This window comes from Vulpes vulpes, chromosome 5 (assembly GCF_048418805.1).
Source record: "Vulpes vulpes isolate BD-2025 chromosome 5, VulVul3, whole genome shotgun sequence".
NCBI lineage: Eukaryota > Metazoa > Chordata > Mammalia > Carnivora > Canidae > Vulpes > Vulpes vulpes.
Window position 1 is genome coordinate 91,276,868 of NC_132784.1, and position 17,866 is coordinate 91,294,733.

The 17,866-nt window shown below is 48.7% G+C and overlaps 1 long non-coding RNA gene across 2 annotated transcripts; it reads right to left on the reverse strand.

The window, feature by feature from the left end:
• Positions 1–1,680: 1,680 nt before the first annotated feature.
• Positions 1,681–17,231, reverse strand: LOC140599069 (uncharacterized). Of its 2 annotated transcripts, none has more exons than XR_012001756.1 (4): positions 13,010–17,231; positions 5,170–5,269; positions 4,513–5,000; positions 1,681–2,177 (listed from the first exon to the last, which is right to left on the reverse strand). It is a non-coding gene; the product is annotated as an uncharacterized lncRNA (long non-coding RNA). The 2 variants fall into 2 exon arrangements; XR_012001755.1 differs by lacking the exon at positions 4,513–5,000 and having other exon boundaries at positions 1,681–1,802; positions 2,121–2,177; positions 13,010–13,718.
• Between the last annotated feature and the right edge of the window lie 635 nt (positions 17,232–17,866).

Consider the following 17,866-nt stretch of genomic DNA (forward strand, 5'->3'; position numbering starts at 1 on the left):
AGCATGGATTACACCAAAGATAATCCTATGGTAAGGTAAGGAGGGCTGGCCTTTCCTATCCCTGTGTCAGGCAGTCATTGGCTGCAGGCTCCCAAGCAAGGCAGCTTCCATTCAGGCAAGGGAATTCTCTGGAAACAGAAGAGCTGTGAACTGTTAGCACCAATCCTCACACAGCTGGGGGGTGAGTGCACCAGCCCAGGAAGGAAGATCTGGTTGGGATTCATCAAAGTTCCTTCAGCTGTCCTCAAATAAATGAATGTGAAGAGTTGCATTAGACAAGCTTCCCCCTCTTCCAACTCCCACAGGGTGGTGTGGGATCACCCAGCCAGTTAAATGTCTTCTCTGTTTGTGGGTAGCATCTTATCAGACATATAGCCAGCTGTTGTGGGTCCTACTTCAGGGTCTCCTTGGTGACGTGGAGGTTCTTGTGGTTTACAGTAGGATATTAAAGCCCTTTTAACTCAGTCCTACTACCACTTCTGAGATTGAGTAAGAGACAATATACCTTCTTACCAGCAAAGGGCCATGCCTTGTCTGTGTAGAGCTGTGCTGGGCTCACAAAGCTCCTGTAGAATTCTCCAATGGAAAGAGGATGCTCCTGGGGTACTGATCACCTGTTTTAGGGGTTTCCTTAGTAAAGTTTCCTTAGAGGTGTCCCAAGTGACCATAGTCTGTCAAGGTAGACTGGGGTGAGGGTGAGGGGCTACCTGAATGCAGCCTTCACCTGCCACAAGAGGTGTGGCAAGTCCAAAGGTAGAAGGATGGAGTTTCAGCCATTAGAAACAACAAATACGGGATCCCTGGGTGGCGCAGCGGTTTGGTGCCTGCCTTTGGCCCAGGGCGCGATCCTGGAAACCCGGGATCGAATCCCACATCAGGCTCCCGGTGCATGGAGCCTGCTTCTCCCTCTGCCTGTGTCTCTGCCTCTCTCTCTCTGTGACTATCATAAATAAATAAAAATTTAAAAAAAAAAAGAAAAGAAAAGAAACAACAAATACCCACCATTTGCTTCGATGTGGATGGAACTGGAGGGTATTATGCTGAGTGCAGTAAGTCAATCGGAGAAGGACAAACAGTGTATGTTCTCATTTATTTGGGGAATATAAATAATAGTGAAAGGGAATATAAGGGAAGGGAGAAGAAATGTGTGGGAAATATCAGGAAGGGAGACAGAACATAAAGACTCCTAACTCTGGGAAACGAACTAGGGGTGGTGGAAGGGGAGGAGGGCGGGGGGTGGGGGTGAATGGGTGATGGGCACTGTGGGGGGCACTTGACGGGATGAGCACTGGGTGTTTTTCTGTATGTTGGTAAATTGAACACCAATAAAAATTAATTTATTTAAAAAAAAAAAAAAAAGAAGGATGGAGTTTCCTGGATCTTAGGGGAAGTGTTACCTTCACCACCCTCTCAGGGTCCTGGGCTTTGGCCCCAAGTTGACACCATTGTAGTTCCAAGTAATGCTTCACACTAAGAGCTTATGGCAGCATAGCAAGAGCATGTACGGGGCCCTAGAAACATCACATCCTAATGGGAAAGCATGGGTTGAAGATCTCATTGATTCAGATTCAAATTCTCCTCTCCATCACTTACTAGGTACCTCAGTTAAGATGAGGTACAAATGAAGATAACAGAAAACCCACAACAACGTGGCTTTAACAAGTAGATGTTTATTTCCCTCTCATGTGAAAGCCTAGAGGCAGCAGTCTGGGCCTGGTACCATGTCCCAGTCTTCTTCCAGCTCACTGTTCTGCTGTTCCTAGTGGGTGGCCCTCATCCTCGTGGATCAAAGTGGCACTCACCTACCAAACAGCAAAATAGAAGAAAGAGCAAAGAGGATGGGGGAGAGTGCACAAACACAAGCTGTGCCTTAAGGAAGGTTCCTAGAGGCTGCCCTGAGACACTTCATTTACTTCTCATTGGTCAGAACTCGGTCACGTGATGACACCTAGCCACACAGAAGGTTGGGAAATGTAGTCTTCTTTCTAGGCAGCTCTGTTTCCATAACCGAGATATAGTAGACACTTATTGGGGAACAACTAATAGCTTCTACCACAGTAGGTGTGTGATCTTGGGCATGTCTCATGACCGCCCTGGGCATGGAGAGAATGCTGCCTTACCGTACACACGTTGAAGTAGTAACTGAAACCTCACATGTGAGTCATCTAGCCCAGAGCCTGGAACAAACAAACACACCACACAACATAAATTTTAGTTCCTTTCTGATTCCAGGATTCTGGAATGTGCACCAATAGCTCTCATCCTCTCAAATGTGGCCAGAGCAACGGAAGCCAGGTTCTGACTGCTATTCCCAACCAAATTCCCAGAGTCAGCCTGAAATTTCCCAGGGCTTCTGTGTTGGGCCCCAGAGTCTAAGGTAAGCCACAGGGACTTGTCTTATCTCCCCACCTGCCATCCTGGAATCTGTGGAAAGAGATTCTCCCCACCTACCTTTCTTAATCAGCTGGTGGTTTTATACAAGAAAACACCTGCCCCAGCCCCTCACTGGAGCTTCAGATTCTTATCCTGGTGCTGGTAGCTGAAGCCCAGGATGATCTCAGACGTGCAGAAGCCTGTACAAAGGCTGAGGCAGCTTTGTGCGAGCAGGGACCTCACATACATCAGACTTTTCTATCAAAAGATCCAGAAATGGGATTCCGTGGTGGCTAAGTCGGTTGGGCATCTGCTTTCGGCTCAGGTCATGGTCCCAGGGTCCTGAGATCAAGCTCTGCATTGGTGGGATCCCTGCTTGGTGGGGGAGCTTCTCCCTCTCTCTGCTGCTGCTGTCCCTGATCATTCTCTCTGTCTCCCTCTCTCTGTCTCTCTGTGTATCTCTCTCTCTCTCTCTCTCTCAAATAAATAAATTAATTAAATATTTTAAAAAATATTTTTAAAGAATCCCAAAGCCTGAGTGACTGATAACCAGCTACCCTCTGACCTCCAAGTTTACAGCATAACCCAAAGCAAGTGACATGAGTAAAAGCATTTCTTTTGGTTTGCTCTTCCTTCTTTAAAACGTATTTGAACTTCATATTTTGCTGGTTTACTTCAAAATACATTCCCTATATTTTTCTTATAAAATTAATGCTACAGCAAAATATTCCATGTTTATCCTTTATCTTCCCCTGTCCTTAGCCCAGTGTACATACTCCTTGGAGTCACTGCATTATCCCCTTCCATTCCTGCACAACTTCAAGCCATACAAACTACGGCATGTTGACCTTTGAACAACATGGGTTTGAAGTGCATGTGTCCATTCATATTCAGATTTCCTTGGACAAATACAATCTAGTACTGTAAATGCATGTTCTCTTCCTCATTACTTTTGTGATAACATTTTCTTTTCTCTTGGTTGCTTTATTGTAATAATACAGTATATAATACATACAACGAACAGAATAATTGTGAATTGACTGTTTAGGTTAGCAGTAAGACTTCTGGCCAGCAGTAGTAGGCTCTTAGTAGTTACGTTTTGAGGAGTCAAACATTATACTTGGATTTTTGACTGTGTGTTTGGGGAGAGGTTGGTACCCCCAGCCCCCACATTGTTCAAAGGTCAACTTTATTATCCTTGCTGACAGATTTGTAAACTGAGATTATTCTGAGAGGTTCTGCAGATTGCCCAAGGTAACACAGAGAGTAACAGATTGAACTAGGATTTGGATCCCAGTGTATCTGGTTCCAAGTCCTTTTCCTATCATTGTCATGCTACCATGAGTAGAGGTTACCCACGGCCCAGTAATAGAACCTGTTGCTAAGGGATCTTGGCCACCCAGGGGAATGCGTGAGGAGGGAGTGCCATGAAGGAAGCCCTCTCCCAGTGAGAAGACTGAGTTTTGGGAACTCTGGGTCATTGGCCCCAGGAGTTACCACCAAATCAACCTAGCAAGATGCCCAGAGGCCAGAGAGATACCATGACTAATAGCATGGGGCCAGCTTGGGGCTCACCCGTACCTTCTTCATATTGCCCTGACCTCAAGGGCAGAGAATCAGGACCTGGTACAAGTGAAAGCCCCTGGGATCCCTAGCCAACAACTCTGAAAAGAAAAGTCTCCTTTGTGAGCTGTACTCCATAATTAGGATTTATTTTAGCCTGAAGTCCAGGGGTGTCCAGGAGAAGTGAAACCAAGACAGCCTGGACCCAAGAAAAGCAGGACATGGACACTGTCTCAACCTGTACATTCTCTAGAAGACAGAAGAGGGGCCCCTTGCTAGGACAAGCAAGTGGCCCTTATCATCTTGGAGATGCTGAGCACAGAAGAGAGGATGATACAGGAGATTCCTGACATGGAAGAAACGATCTGGGCCTGGCTCCCCACCAGAGACACCAGTCTGGCCTCAGCTGGTGGAATTTCACCTCCATGTAGAAATTCAGAGCCATTCCCTGCTTGAGGATATGATTTCTGGTAGTTCCATTGGCCTGCCTTTCCTATGATTGAGAGCTCCCCCATGGGAGGGCCATGACAGGCTCCTTCTCCCAGACCCTCGGTTCCTACACCAGGACCCCCTTACCTTCTAGACACACATTCCACAGAGGTGGATGCTTTGGCCCACTGCCGCTAAGTGCATATGGGCTGAAACATCAGTGATTCCTTTGGCTTAGATGCTCACTGAGTGGGCCCAGAATGCAGAAACAGCTCTTCGCCCTCCTTCCATGAAGGTTTCTGTGTCACACAGCCACCACAGAGTAGGAGGGGCTGCTATTCAGACAGGTCACATGTAGCCCAGGTCGGCGGGGGGAGAGAGAGTCGGTGGTGTGGCATTAGCCACTGTTCAGCCAGACAGAACATGGTAAGGAGGAGGCCTTGGTCGATGGAGATGAGAAGACACTGTGAGGTCTCCCTGCGAGGCCCAGTGGGCCTAGTGGCACTCAATGGGCACATCTGCCTCCTTGCACGTTCAGAAATAGGAAGCTCCAACTTGCTGTGTTATCTGGAGAAAGTCACTTGAACTCTCTGAGCCCCACCTTTCCTTCCACACCACGGGGAAGTGAATCCTGCCTTTGGGAGAATGAATGGAAGTGAATCAATCTGGTTCCTTGGAAGGAAAGGAGAGAGGAAGATGGAAACTCCTCTTGCTGTCTCTGTATCCCTGCCCTCCAGAACCCATGACCGAGGTGTTTTCCTGGGGTATTTGCACTCACCCAACCTGGTGTGTGTCCAGACTTACCAGCAGGGGGCGCCAGGCTTCTGCTTTGGTCTGCGCGGCCCGGACTGGGAGCCCAGCAAGTCTCAACAGGTGCTGCTCTGGGCAAAGTGTGTCTGGCAGCCTAGAAAAGACACCAGGTGCCCAGAGGTCTAAAATAGCTGATTGTGTTTATTTAAAGCCAGTCAGCATTTCTCACTCTCTGACTTCCTCTGGGTGTGTGTGTGTGAATGGAAGAGCTTGAGTGCAAAGAGCTTTACTGGGAAATGCTTGTGTGTGCTCGGTCCTGAGCGGTGGAAAGGGGCTTCTCCTGTCAGTGTGTCCTGCCTTCCAGGCAGTGACCAGGCAGCATATCTCCTATGCTCAGAAAGGGAACTCCCTAGTGCTGCACAAGGATCCAGAACCACTGGCCTCCATGTTCAGCCCAGAAAGGAGTCACTCTGTAGGCCCGTAATGGGAAGCACCCACTTGAGTGGCCTCGGGAGAAAGCCCCTGGAGGCAGTCCCCTCCCACCCCCAGCCACCCACCCTTGCTCCTGCTCTCTGGTCAGTTGGACCCAGGATGGAGGAAGTCTCCTTTGCTTCTCTGGCTAGATGAAAGTGGCAAATGGTTGCAAAACAGCTCCCAGGTTCTTGGACAGGAAGGCAAAAGAAGCCCCCCAACCCCCAACCCCGGGGGTGCTCAGCGGTTTAGCACCGCCTTCAGCCCAGGGCCTGATCCTGGAGTCCCGGGATCGAGTCCCATGTCAGGCTCCCTGCATGGAGGCTGCTTCTCCCTCTGCCTGAGTCTCTGCCTCTCTCTCATTCTCTCTCTCTCTCTCTCTCTCATGAATAAATAAATAAAATCTTTAAAAAAAAAAAAAAGGCAAACAAAAACAAAACAAAGTAAAACACAAAACAACAAGCTCAGTGAGATCACTGTCTTACCCAGAGGGAAGTAATTGCCCAAGTCAAATCAGCCAGCCTGGGCTTCTGTCACCTGCTAGGCCCCAGGGGGTGGACCCTTCCCAGGGCAAGCTGGTCTGATGGTGGACAGGAGCAGAAGCATGGCCTCCGCCCCAGAGCTCCCACCTAAGGGGGGGATGCTGTCCACCCCTCAGGACACTGCAGGAGAGAGCAGCTTGCAGGATGATATTCTACCAAGGACAAGTCAGGCCGTATCAGGAAAAGCCTGAGGTCATACGGGGGGCAGAGAAGGTGATCTCAACCTGCCAAGTAGATAAAGTGCTAAGGCTCTTCCCACAGTCCAGTCAGCAGCTGGCTCTCTTTTTGCTCCCTGACTCCTCAGAGTGCCCCATGAAGGGCCACCATGTGACCATCCTTCCCAAGTTAGGGGCAGGGACAAGGAGCTGACAGAACAGAGTGGTTGCTGGTCTGTCACCACAGAGTGACAAGCCCGGAAGAAGGCTCCTGACAGGAAAGGTCCCAGGGAGGGCCAGCTACTAGGAAACCTGAAGGAAATAGGACATTGCCTAGGCAGATGAGGGGACCAAGGCCCCCTGCCCTTCCCGTCCTGGAGGGACTTGGGACCAGCCGGCCAGGCGGGCACATACAGCGACACTAATGACTCATGGAGACCACAGAGCACATTAGTTCACTGAGATATTTTACATACCTTTATTCTGTGAGGGAAATCAGAAAATGAAGCGCTGGTAAGTTAAGTCACTTACCTCAGGTCACACAACAAAGGTTTCTGATTGCACACCCCAAGCCTCTGCTGGTTCTTTTGGTAGCTCCTGCCTCTACCAGCATCCCAACTGCTTGAGGCACAAACTTGGTGAAGAAACAATAGGACCAGACTTAGCCCGACAGATCTGGAACTTGTTCTTGTTTTATTTTTCAGGCACCAGAGTTGGTGAACTTCTGGAGGCCTGGCTCCCATCCCCCAAACACATGGGAGGGGACCGGGCTTTAAAAAGCATGCCAATGTGTTCACTCACAGGGGAGCACAAGTTTGTCATGAAGGCTAGTGTGAGGAATTGGAGCCCCCCATTCTGCCCCCCCACCCCACCCCAGTGGTGCCCATGAGCTCAGAACAAGGACCAAGGGAGCTAGCTCAGCTAGCTTGAAGGACTTCCTGGTCTGTCAGACCGGGAGAGAGACGTGCAAGGCAGAAGCATCGGTGGAAGGTAGCTCTGGAGCTGACCTGAGTTGGAATCTTAGCGCTGTCCCTGCCACAGGTGTATTGATAACTGTCACCACCACTGGATACACTCACCAGCTGTGGCTATCCACCCCCCCTCATCCCCCAGAAGCCCTTCTCTTATACACTGTCTCTCCAGACAGGCGCCTGGACACTTGGCTGGGCTACAGCTTCATTTAGTGATGTTCTGTTCCTCTCCATTCAACTTGATGGAGACACTCTCTGTTTTTCAGGGATATCTGAAGACCCAGTACATGACTTCCCTCAACCATATACCATCCCTGAGGAGGTCATTATCCAAGGACACAGGCTTCTGAATCTGGGGCCTGTGTGACGTGACTGTGTATAACCCTAGCTATGTGACTTAACCTGGTGGGACCCCAGCTTCCTGGCCTCTCAGTTGGGGGCGCACCCACCCACAGGACTGCTGGGAGGACCAGACTCCAGCCATCAAGGGTCTGACACATTGCCCTGTGTGCAGACAGGCCTCCATAAATGGTAACTGTTTTGTTATCACAGTGATGTGGGGCTTATAAGGGTCACATTCAGAGATGTTCATGGAACTATGGCACGGCTAGGGTGCGTGATGAGGAGACCTCATAAATGGATGGCTGTGATAGTTCATGGATGGGAAAGACCAAAGCCACAAACAGGACTATTGTGAGAGGCTTCCTGCAGGCCTTAAAACCTGGTGTGCTTGGGTCTCTGATATCCTGGGCCCTCCCTCAAATACCCCTTTCCAAGGGTCTACCCTGGGTGCTCAGGGTATGGGAGCTGGGGAATGTGACAGGGAGAAGGACATCCTGCAGAGTGGGCTGCTCCCCAACACACCCAGAATGCTTCTGGCCTGGAGATCTGAGGGTCCCTGAGGAGTCTGGAGATCTGGGGATGGCCGAGGAAGAAAGAGCCTGTGGGTAGCTTGGTTAGGCAGGGGAACCTAGGGCTTCCTGAAGAGCTTTTTTCTTCCTCTTTAGCCCTTCCCCCACATTCTGTACACAAACCCATGAGGGAGACAGGCAGTCCCCCAGCCAAGCCCTTCTGGGGAACCTGATTCAGGCACACCTTGCAATTAAGCACACTCAAGCTGGCTCCCCATCCCTAGGGCCATGGACTCAGGCACCAGCCTGGAGTTGCAGACAGCAACTTGGAAAATGCCTTCCCTGCTCTCACCTTAATCCCCTGCTCATAGCAGTCCTGCAGGGATGGGCAAAGCAGATGTTTGCTTTTCGTTTTTTTTTTTTTTTTGGGGGGGGGGGTTGTTTGTTTGTTTTGCATTTCAGAAACTTTTATTAATAGTCCCTAAACGGCAAGAATCAGATGGTGTTTTTTTTTTTTAAGTGCTAAAGGTGTGAGCACTTACATCTTGAGCATTTAATTAAAATTCTGCCGAATTCTAGATGGTATTCCACAATCTGTTTGCTAAGGCTCTTTTACCACCTTTTTTGTTTTCTCAGGTGCCGGGGGAGGGGAGTCCCTAGGGTGGTGGAGACCCTGCACATGAGCATTTGGGGGGAAACCTAAAGATGTGCCCCATGCCAGCCTTAACACAGAGGCAACCGCCTTTCAACCCAAAGTCAGTGCCCTTGAGAAACTGGAATTCGATCTTAGAGTTGGTCCTATTCAGATCTTGAAGTCCCACATTCTTTTTTTTTTTTTAATATTTTATTTAAATTAAATTTGCCAACATACAGTGTAACACCCCGTGCTCATCCCATCAAGTGCTGTCCTCAGTGCTGTCACCAGTTACCCCATCCCCCACCCACCTCCCCTCCACAACCCTTTGTTTGTTTCCCAGAGTTAGGAGTCTCTTGTGGGTTTGTCTCCCTCTCTAATTTCCCCCACTCAGTTTCCCTCCTTTCCCTTATAGTCTCTTTTCTTATATTTCTTGTAATCCCTTTCACTATTTCTTATATTCCACATATGAGTGAAACCAAATGATGATTGTCTTTCTCTGATTGACTTATTTCACTCAGCATAATATCCTCTAGTTCCATCCCACATTCTTTTTTTTTAACTTTTTAATTTTTTTATTGGAGTTCAATTTGCCAACATATAGCATAACACCCAGTTTATCCGGCCAAGTGCCCCCCTCAGTGCCCATCACCCAGTCACCCCAACTCCCCGCCCACCTCCCTTTCCACTACTCCTTGTTCATTTCCCAGAGTTAGGTGTCTCTCATGTTTTGTCACCCTCGCTGATATTGTCACTCACTTTCTCTCCTTTCCCTTTATTCCCTTTACTAATTTTTATATTCCCCAAATGAATAAGACCATATGTTTATCCTTCTCCGATTGACTCATTTCACTCAGCATAATACCCTCCAGGTCCATCCACGTTGAAGCAAATGGTGGGTATTTGTCGTTTCTAATGGCTGAGTAACATTCCATTGTATACATAGACCACATTTTCTTTATCCATTCATCCATCTCACATTCTTAAAGAAAAGCTTTCACTATGCTGAAGCAGGACTTCAGGAACGCTGGTGCCACAAGGACCCAGCAAAGAAATGTGGTGAAAGGCACAGGATCTACAGCCAGACTGCCTGGCCCAAATCCTGGGGAATTACCTAACCCCTTTGTGTCTCAGCTTCATCATCTGTAAAATGGAGAGCAGAGTTGTTCTTTTGTTTTTAATATTTTATTTACTTATTCATGAGAGAAACAGAGAGAGGGGCAGAGATATAAACAGAGGGAGAAGCAGGCTCCCCGTGGGGAGGCTGATGTGGGACTCGATCCTAGTGAGATCATGTTCTGAGCCAAAGACACATGCTCAACCACTGAGCCACATAGGTGCCTAGGACAGGAGTTTTTTAAATTTAAAAAAAAAAAAAAGTTTTTATTGAGGCATAATGGACATATGAGTGTCAGGTGTACAACATAAAGATTTTGATATTTGATCAGAAAGGGAGACAGAACTGAAAGACTCCTAACTGTGGGAAATGAACTATGGGTGGTGGAAGAGGAGGAGGGCGGGGGGTGGGGGTGACTGGGTGACGGGCACTGAGGTGGGCACTTGACAGGATGAGCACTGGGTGTTATTCTATATGTTGGCAAATTGAACACCAATAAAAAATAAATTTTTAAAAAAATAATAATGATTTTGATATTTGTATTTACTGCAAAATGATCACAATAAGTCTAGTTAACATCCATCACCATATATAGCTGCAAAGAAATTATCTTTCTTGTAATGAGGGCTCTTAAGATCCACTCTCTTAGCAGCTTTCAAATATGCAAATATGCAAATATGGTGAACCGCATCATCCTGTCATTAGCTGTAGTACCCATGCTATACCTTATATCTCCATAACTTATTTCTTGTATAACTTGTATAACTTCTTATTTCTTGTACTTTTGACTCCCTTCACCCATTTCACCTACTGCCCACCCCTTCCCCTCCGGCAACCACCAGTCTTTTCTCTGTAGCTGGGAGCTTGGAGTTTTATTGTTGTTTCCCCATAGAAGTGAGATCACACAGTAGCAAATGTTTTCTTCCCATTTTCTAGATGAGGAGACTGAGGCCCAAGAGAGCAAGGACCATATCCATCCCTTACTTTAAAGTCACATGGAGAACAAGACTCAGCTTTGTCCCCAGGTATGTGAGTCTCCCAAGGTCCCTGCAGCCCCCAATGAACCAGACAGCTGAACTACATCAGCTGAAGATGTGGATAGGAGAACGAGGCTGGACTCTGCTACAATAGTAGTAACATAAATTCTGCCCTATTTTAGCAGGTCTGCCCTAGCTGGAGCTTTGAAGAATGTTGTGGTTAAAACCCCATTTGGTTGCCCCATTACTCTGTTCTGTCTGTCTGTCCCTGTTTCCTGTGTCTTCTTTGTCTCTCTCTCCATATGTATACCTACGCAGGTATGTAGGTATACATGTGTCTATTTATATACACATACTTGTGTATACTGTATCTACATATACAGGTATACACCTTTAGACACACACACACACACACACACACGTACACATATACATTGTCTTTCTCTGTCTCTATTTTTTTCTCTCTTCCTTAATCTAACTTAAGGTCATGGAACTTCCCGTGAATAGGACAAGGGCCACCTCATCCACCTACTATTTCTGATCATGATGGTTCTTGAACCACTGGAGATGGGTTAGGTTTTCAAACAGATTTTTCCTTCTCAGTCTTGTCACTGGGGAGTCAAAGAGTCTCCATATTCCTCTTCTGGCCAAACTCACATCCTTTGTCCTGCCACTGGCTTTGGTGTCCTGAGGGGAAATGGTAAGATAGCTCAGATCCTGGCCCTGCCTGCTGCATGATGAAATGTGGTGCTTTATAGGGCTGAGCCTTGCCAGGGGGAGGACAGGAGGCCTCAGAGGCAGCTTGGTGAGTGTGGCAATATGCTATCATGGCCTCACGTGAGACTCTAGCCAAGAATTGTATATTTATAGACACATACACACAGAGACACACATGCATGGGAGAGTGCTTTGTTTCCTGGAAATGCTGGCTGGTTCTCATGGTCTTACCAGATATGGTGAGCCGCATCATCCTGACACAGGGAAAGCTACGTCCTCTTCTCCCTGGCATCTACCCGCCACATAAAGAGCCATCTTTGGAAAACAGACCTCACTGAATCTCCCTCCCCCCCCCCCCCCCCCCCCCGGAAACCTGCAGTGATTTCTCCTTGCTTTCAGGAGAAGCTCTTTCCCAGACATGCCAGAGGCCTTGCTAACTACTCTAGCTCTGCTTCTGCTTCCCAGGCCTCCCCACACTCCTCCCAAACCAGAGCACCGTACATGCAATCCTCTGGTGGCACCAGACTCCTCTCCACCTCTGTGCCTTGGCACACAGGGCCCTCAGCCAGGAATGCTTTTCCATTTCCTGTTGTTCAGGTGGAGCTCTAGCCCCACATCTCCTCCTCTGAGGCATCTTACCCCCTGGGCAAAGTTACCCACTCCTCTGAGGGCCTGGGATTCTACACACTTCTCTCTTAGAACTGTGGTTATTTCCCTTCTTGTCTCCCTCTTGAAACCATGCATTCTCCAAGGCCAAGAACTGTTCCTTACTCATCTTTGCATCCCCAACAGCTGCCAGTGCCTGGTGCAGAGTAGATGTGCAGAGGTGCATGTAGAAGCATGGGTAAGACTGTCATGGCAGAGCTGCTAAGGAAGGGCTCAGGGGGTTGCTTTCGGTGTAAGATTGAGTTTAAATACCCACTATATCTCTTGCTAGCCAAGAGATTTTTCAAGTTACTTAGCCTCTCTGTTAGTGTCCCCATCTGTAAAGTGCATAGAACAACAGAACCTCATGGGTCACCTGGGTGGCACAGTCAGTTAAGCGTTCAAGCATTGGACTCTTGATTTCTGCTCCTGTCTAGATGTCAGAGTCCTGGGATGGAATCTCCCTCCCCCACATCAGGCTCCCTGCTCTTTGGGGAGTTTGCTTCTCTCCATCTCCCTCTGCCTCTCCCCCTGTTCACACCCTCTCTAAAATACATAAATCTTAACACACACACACAATAGAACCTCACTTATGTGATTGTTGTAAACTTTGAATGATTTGCATATAAAAGGTTTCCTGTAGCACCTGGCATATATACACAAGTAATGTTTTTCTTACAACCCTCATTTTGCCTACCAGCAAATCCAGTAGGCTCTTCCTTTAACACATCTAACCACTTGTTATCTTCAAATTGCTCATAATCCAATCCAAACTACCATAATTTCTTATGGGCATATTTCAATGGCCTCTTACCTGGTCTTGCTTCCACTCTTGTGCCACAACATCTATGTCCAACATAGATGCCAGAGGTGATCCCTTAAAATACATCAGTCCGGGGGATCGTGCCTGCTGGTATGTGGAGGCTGTGGGGTCTGTTGGGAGATGCGGTCAATGAGTTGATTGGCACATCTCCTTATTTTGGGAGTCCCCCCTCGTTTCCCTGTAGATCCTATTTGGGATCTCCGCTTCTTTTGGGGTGCAGTGTGCGTTCTCGCGGGTGGCCGAGCGCGTGGCCAGTCCGTGTGCGGCTCTGCCCTTTGCGCAGGTGCCGAGTTCCTGACCGCTCTCCTCCGCCGCAGTCCCACCCCCCGCAGGCAGTGGACCCTGAAGCACCCGTGACCGCGGGCCGTGTCCTTCCCAGCGAAGCAGACGTGATCGGGCGGCTGGAGCCGGAGGCAGAGAACCAGTCCTGGCTGAGCTCCGCCCCATCTGTGGGAGAGCAGTACGGCCACCAGGCGGGGCTCAGGGAAGCGGGGAGCAGCCTTCGAGGCCATCAAGGCGGCCAGCACGTCCAAGTTCCCCCCGCACAGGTTCGTGGCGGACCAGCTCGACCATCTCAACGTCACCAAGAGGTGGGCTTGACTCAGAGCCACGGATTCACAGGGCGGCCACCCACCTCCTGCCCCGATTCTGGAACCTCTGGAGAAAGATGAGCTTTTGGAGCAGGCTTAGTGGACAGCAGACGTGAGTGTGGTGGTCTGCACGTGCGGTGTGTGGGGCTCCAAACTCTGTATAGTCCAGCCTCTGGCGTAGAGTTTCCTTTCCATTACCGTAATAGGAAGATACAGTATTTCCTAGGTCACAGAAGATATAAAATGTATTTTTGGATGAAAGTTTCAAAAAAAAAAAGTTACAAACTGTGATTTGGAATCTGTGCTTAAGTATGAGATACTTGCTGGGGGCTTACCTCTTGTCAAAACAATTGCCTAGATCAAAGTGGGAAAGAATAAGCTTTTTCAGTTAAACATACTCCTAAAAATAGGACTTTCTTTTGGGATTGCTACTAAAAGTATACATTTCTTATTATTTTTTTTTTATTTTAAAGATTTTATTTATTTATTCATGAGAGGCACAGAGGGAGAGAGAGAGAGGCAGAGACACAGGCAGAGGGAGAAGCAGGCTCCATGCAGGGAGCCGGATGCGGGACTCGATCCCGGGTCCCCAGGATCATACCCCAGGGCGGAGGCAGCGCTAAACCGCTGAGCCACCGGGGCTGCCCTAAAAGTAGACATTGACATGAAGTAAAAGATATTCATCAGAACTGCTACATGAAGTTGAATTTTTAAAAAACCTCTTTTAGGGTCCCTGGGTGGCCCAGTTGGTTAAGCCCTGCTGACTTGGTTTTCCCTGAGATCCAGCTGAGCCTAGGGCTCCCTGCTGAGGAAAGAGAGGGTCTGCTTAAGACTCTAGCCCCCTCTCCCCCTCTTGCCACCTCAAATAAATAAACAAATCTTTATTTTTTATTTATTTATTTTTTTTTTTTTAAGATTTTACTTATTTATTCATGAAACACACAGAGAGAAAGAGAGGAAGAGACACAGGCAGAGGGAGAAGCAGGCTCCCTGCAGAGAGCCCGAAGTGGGACTCGATCCTGGGTCTCCAGGATCAGGCCCTGGGCTGAAGGCGGTGCTAAACCGCTGAGCCACCTGGGCTGCCCTAAACAAATCTCTAAATAAACAAAAAAAAAAAATTTTTTTTAAATATGTCAGTCCTCTGCCAAAGTTCTCCTTTGGCTTTCCTATGTCACTGAGAGTAAAAGCCCAAGTCCTTAGGAAGGCCTCTAGGGCCCTTTATGATTGGTCAATGCTATCTCTCATACTGTCTCCTTGTTCTCCTTCTTTCCCTCCTTCCTCCAGCCACACTGGCAGACGTGCTATAACTCAGTCATGATCCACCAGCCTTGTTCCAGTGCCTTTGCACCTGCCATTTCCTCAGCCTGGAATTCTATCCCACAGAAATCCTCATGACTCTCTTGTTTACTTAGATTCTTCACTTGAGTCATCTTCTCCATGTGGCCCTTGTTGGCCATTCCATCTAAACTTTCAATATGCTTGCTATTGATTCTTCCTATCTCCCTTCAGCCTTTATCATTACTAGAAAGATTTTACTCATTATCTTGTTCAGTGACTCTCCTCCCAATAAACTCCAAGAAAGCAGGGATTTTACCTATTTTGCTCACTGCTGTATCCTCAGCCCCTACAACAGGGTATGGCACAGGTAGGTCTTACCTACTCAGTAAGTTCTTTGTGGAATAAATAGATCATTCCAGGAAGTCTTGAGAGAGTCCATTTCCCTCTGTTACCAGAGCTTGGAGCCCTGAGACCTCACAGATGAGAGCTGAGATAGCTGGGAAACACTGGGATGGTGGCATCTGGGCTGGGCTGGGGCCCCTCCTCACAGCCCTGGGGTGTCACAAACGACTCAGGAGGCAGAACCCCAAACCATGTTTTTGTCCTCAGACTGGATTTTCCCCTTCTTCCAGCTCAACCCAGCTGATTCTGGTAGAGGCTTCCTCCATGGCTAAAAGCCTGGGTGGCACTGCTGTCACTGTCCCTTGTCTGGTTTTCTTGGGGTTCCCAGAGGGCCTTCCTAGGGGAAAAACCAGTGTCATCCTTCTTGGACTTGGCTTCCTAAGAAAGCAACTCTCCTCAGTGTGGGCTCATCCACAGCATCATGTCTGGGCCCCACACCGGGCCTGCTAAATCAGAGTCTCAGAGGTGAAGCCCAGGGAATCTGCATTCTACAGCTCCTCTAGAAGATTCTTCATTAAATTCAAATGAGAGCCGCCCACCAGATGGTGATTTCCTGGGGCAGGAACCATGCCCTCCTCCCCTTCCAGCCACCCTTGCTCCAATCTCACCCCCTGCCACCACTCCATTTTCCTCCTGAGCACATCTCATGCTGCCATCTGATATAGCATGTGTATATTCCCCAAGCTGATCCTGTTCAGCATCTGACCATGCTCCACCTGCCACCTCCCACACGTGGAATGGACATTTTGTCTGCTTTAGTCATTGTTCCTTCTCCAGGGCCAATAGAACAGGCCTAAACACAAAGTAAGTGCTTCAGAAAATAGCTTCTGAATGCAGAGCCCTCCTTGATAAGAACTCACAATGAGGGAGGGGCAGGGCTGGGAGGGAGATAGAGATCCTCACAAGATCACTGAGATTGTGCCCCCCCAACCTCCCCCACCCCCGCAGAGCAAGACCCAACAACTCCACATCAGCTCAGGTGGAGTCATCTTCTACCTGCTACCTGAATGTCGACCCACTTTGCACAGAGCAGGGATATGCAGCAATGGGCCTCAGCAATGGGGCACAGCAATGGGGCGGGAGAATAGCCACCTGCTTTTCCCCTCCCGAGATCCCCTCCCTTTGGCCTTCACCACCTCCAACCTCTTCTGGAGGCCACTTCCAACCAGCAGACCTTCCTGGGCTGCTCTGGGCCCCTTCTTCCTCCCTCCTTTGGCTCTCAAGTGCTCCGGGGGCCAGGCCTGTAATCTGAGCACCCTGCTTCATGGTCAGTGGGCCCCTCCCAGGCATCCTTCTGGCCTCCCTGTGAGCTTGCTGAGCACACAGACCCCGTCTTACTCACCTTCATCAGCCAGAACCTAGCACAGTAGGTACTCAGTAAGCCAGGAGTCTGTGGCTTTAGGGAAGAAAAGCACATGAAGCACAGATCTGTTCATGGTTCAGTGGATGCCAGGGCTCCGGGGGGCTCCACCACAAAGGGGTTTTCCTTGATGTGAAGCTCTGTCTACTGTTGTGCCCAAGATTGCGAATCCGAGAAACCACCAAGGAGCCGACACTGATGCAAGCGCACGAGGGCTTATTAGCAAGCTCGAGCTTGGGTCCAAGTATACCCGACACAGCGGAGCAGGGACTTGGACCCCAAAGTGGGTTACAACTGGGTTTTTTATAGGCTGGTCTAGGGGATTTCCAGAAGGGATGGAAGAATTCTAAGATGGGACTTCCTACCACGGGCATGGGCTCTCTTGTCTTTCTGATATGGGATTCTCTGCTGAGGGCAATTCTGAGCTCTGTTGTCTTTCTGATATGGGATTACCTGCCAAGGACATTGAGGACATTCTGCAGTTTTTCCCCTTAAAGTTCAGCTCTTATTCACAGGGACCTAAGATGGCTGTACTTGTGCTAATGCTAAACTTTAGGTGGGATGGCCTTAATTTTTCTCGGCCTCCACACTACCATATAGGGATTAACGATGGAGCCAGGGAAGACACGGCGATATGCCTTGGTGCTGGAGCTCAGTCACCCGCCTATTTCCTCTGACTACTACCTCTGGTAATAATAGCTAACACTGAGTGTTTACTGTGTGCTAAGTGCTGTTCTAAGCATTCTGTAGGATGATCTCATTTAATTCCCATAACATTTTGAGGCAGGGACTATTATTACACATATCACATGCCTGCCTACCCAGGCCTGTGCCATCTTGGGAGGAAAGGCTAGGAACTGGAGTGGGAGAGCCCCCGCATGTCATGGAACAGATGGGGAAGAGGGACTCCATCAGCATGAAGACACTCCACCCCAACCCCCAACCAACGCACAGGAGGTCCCATGAGCTTTTCAGAGCAGAGACACCTCGCTCCATCTCTGTTGTGGCTTCGATCCTGCTATACAGGATCTCTGGAGTGTCCTTCGGGGTTCCCCAGTCTCTACAAGATCAGTTTTCAAAAACCCAACCCGGGAGTCAAGGATCTAGGCTTGTGAATGTTCGCCTGATACGCTGACCATTCTTAATTCATTCAACCTGTTAGCTTCTTGTTTGAATTAGGAGCCAAATAATCAGGAAATCTCTCTTCCCTATCTCTAT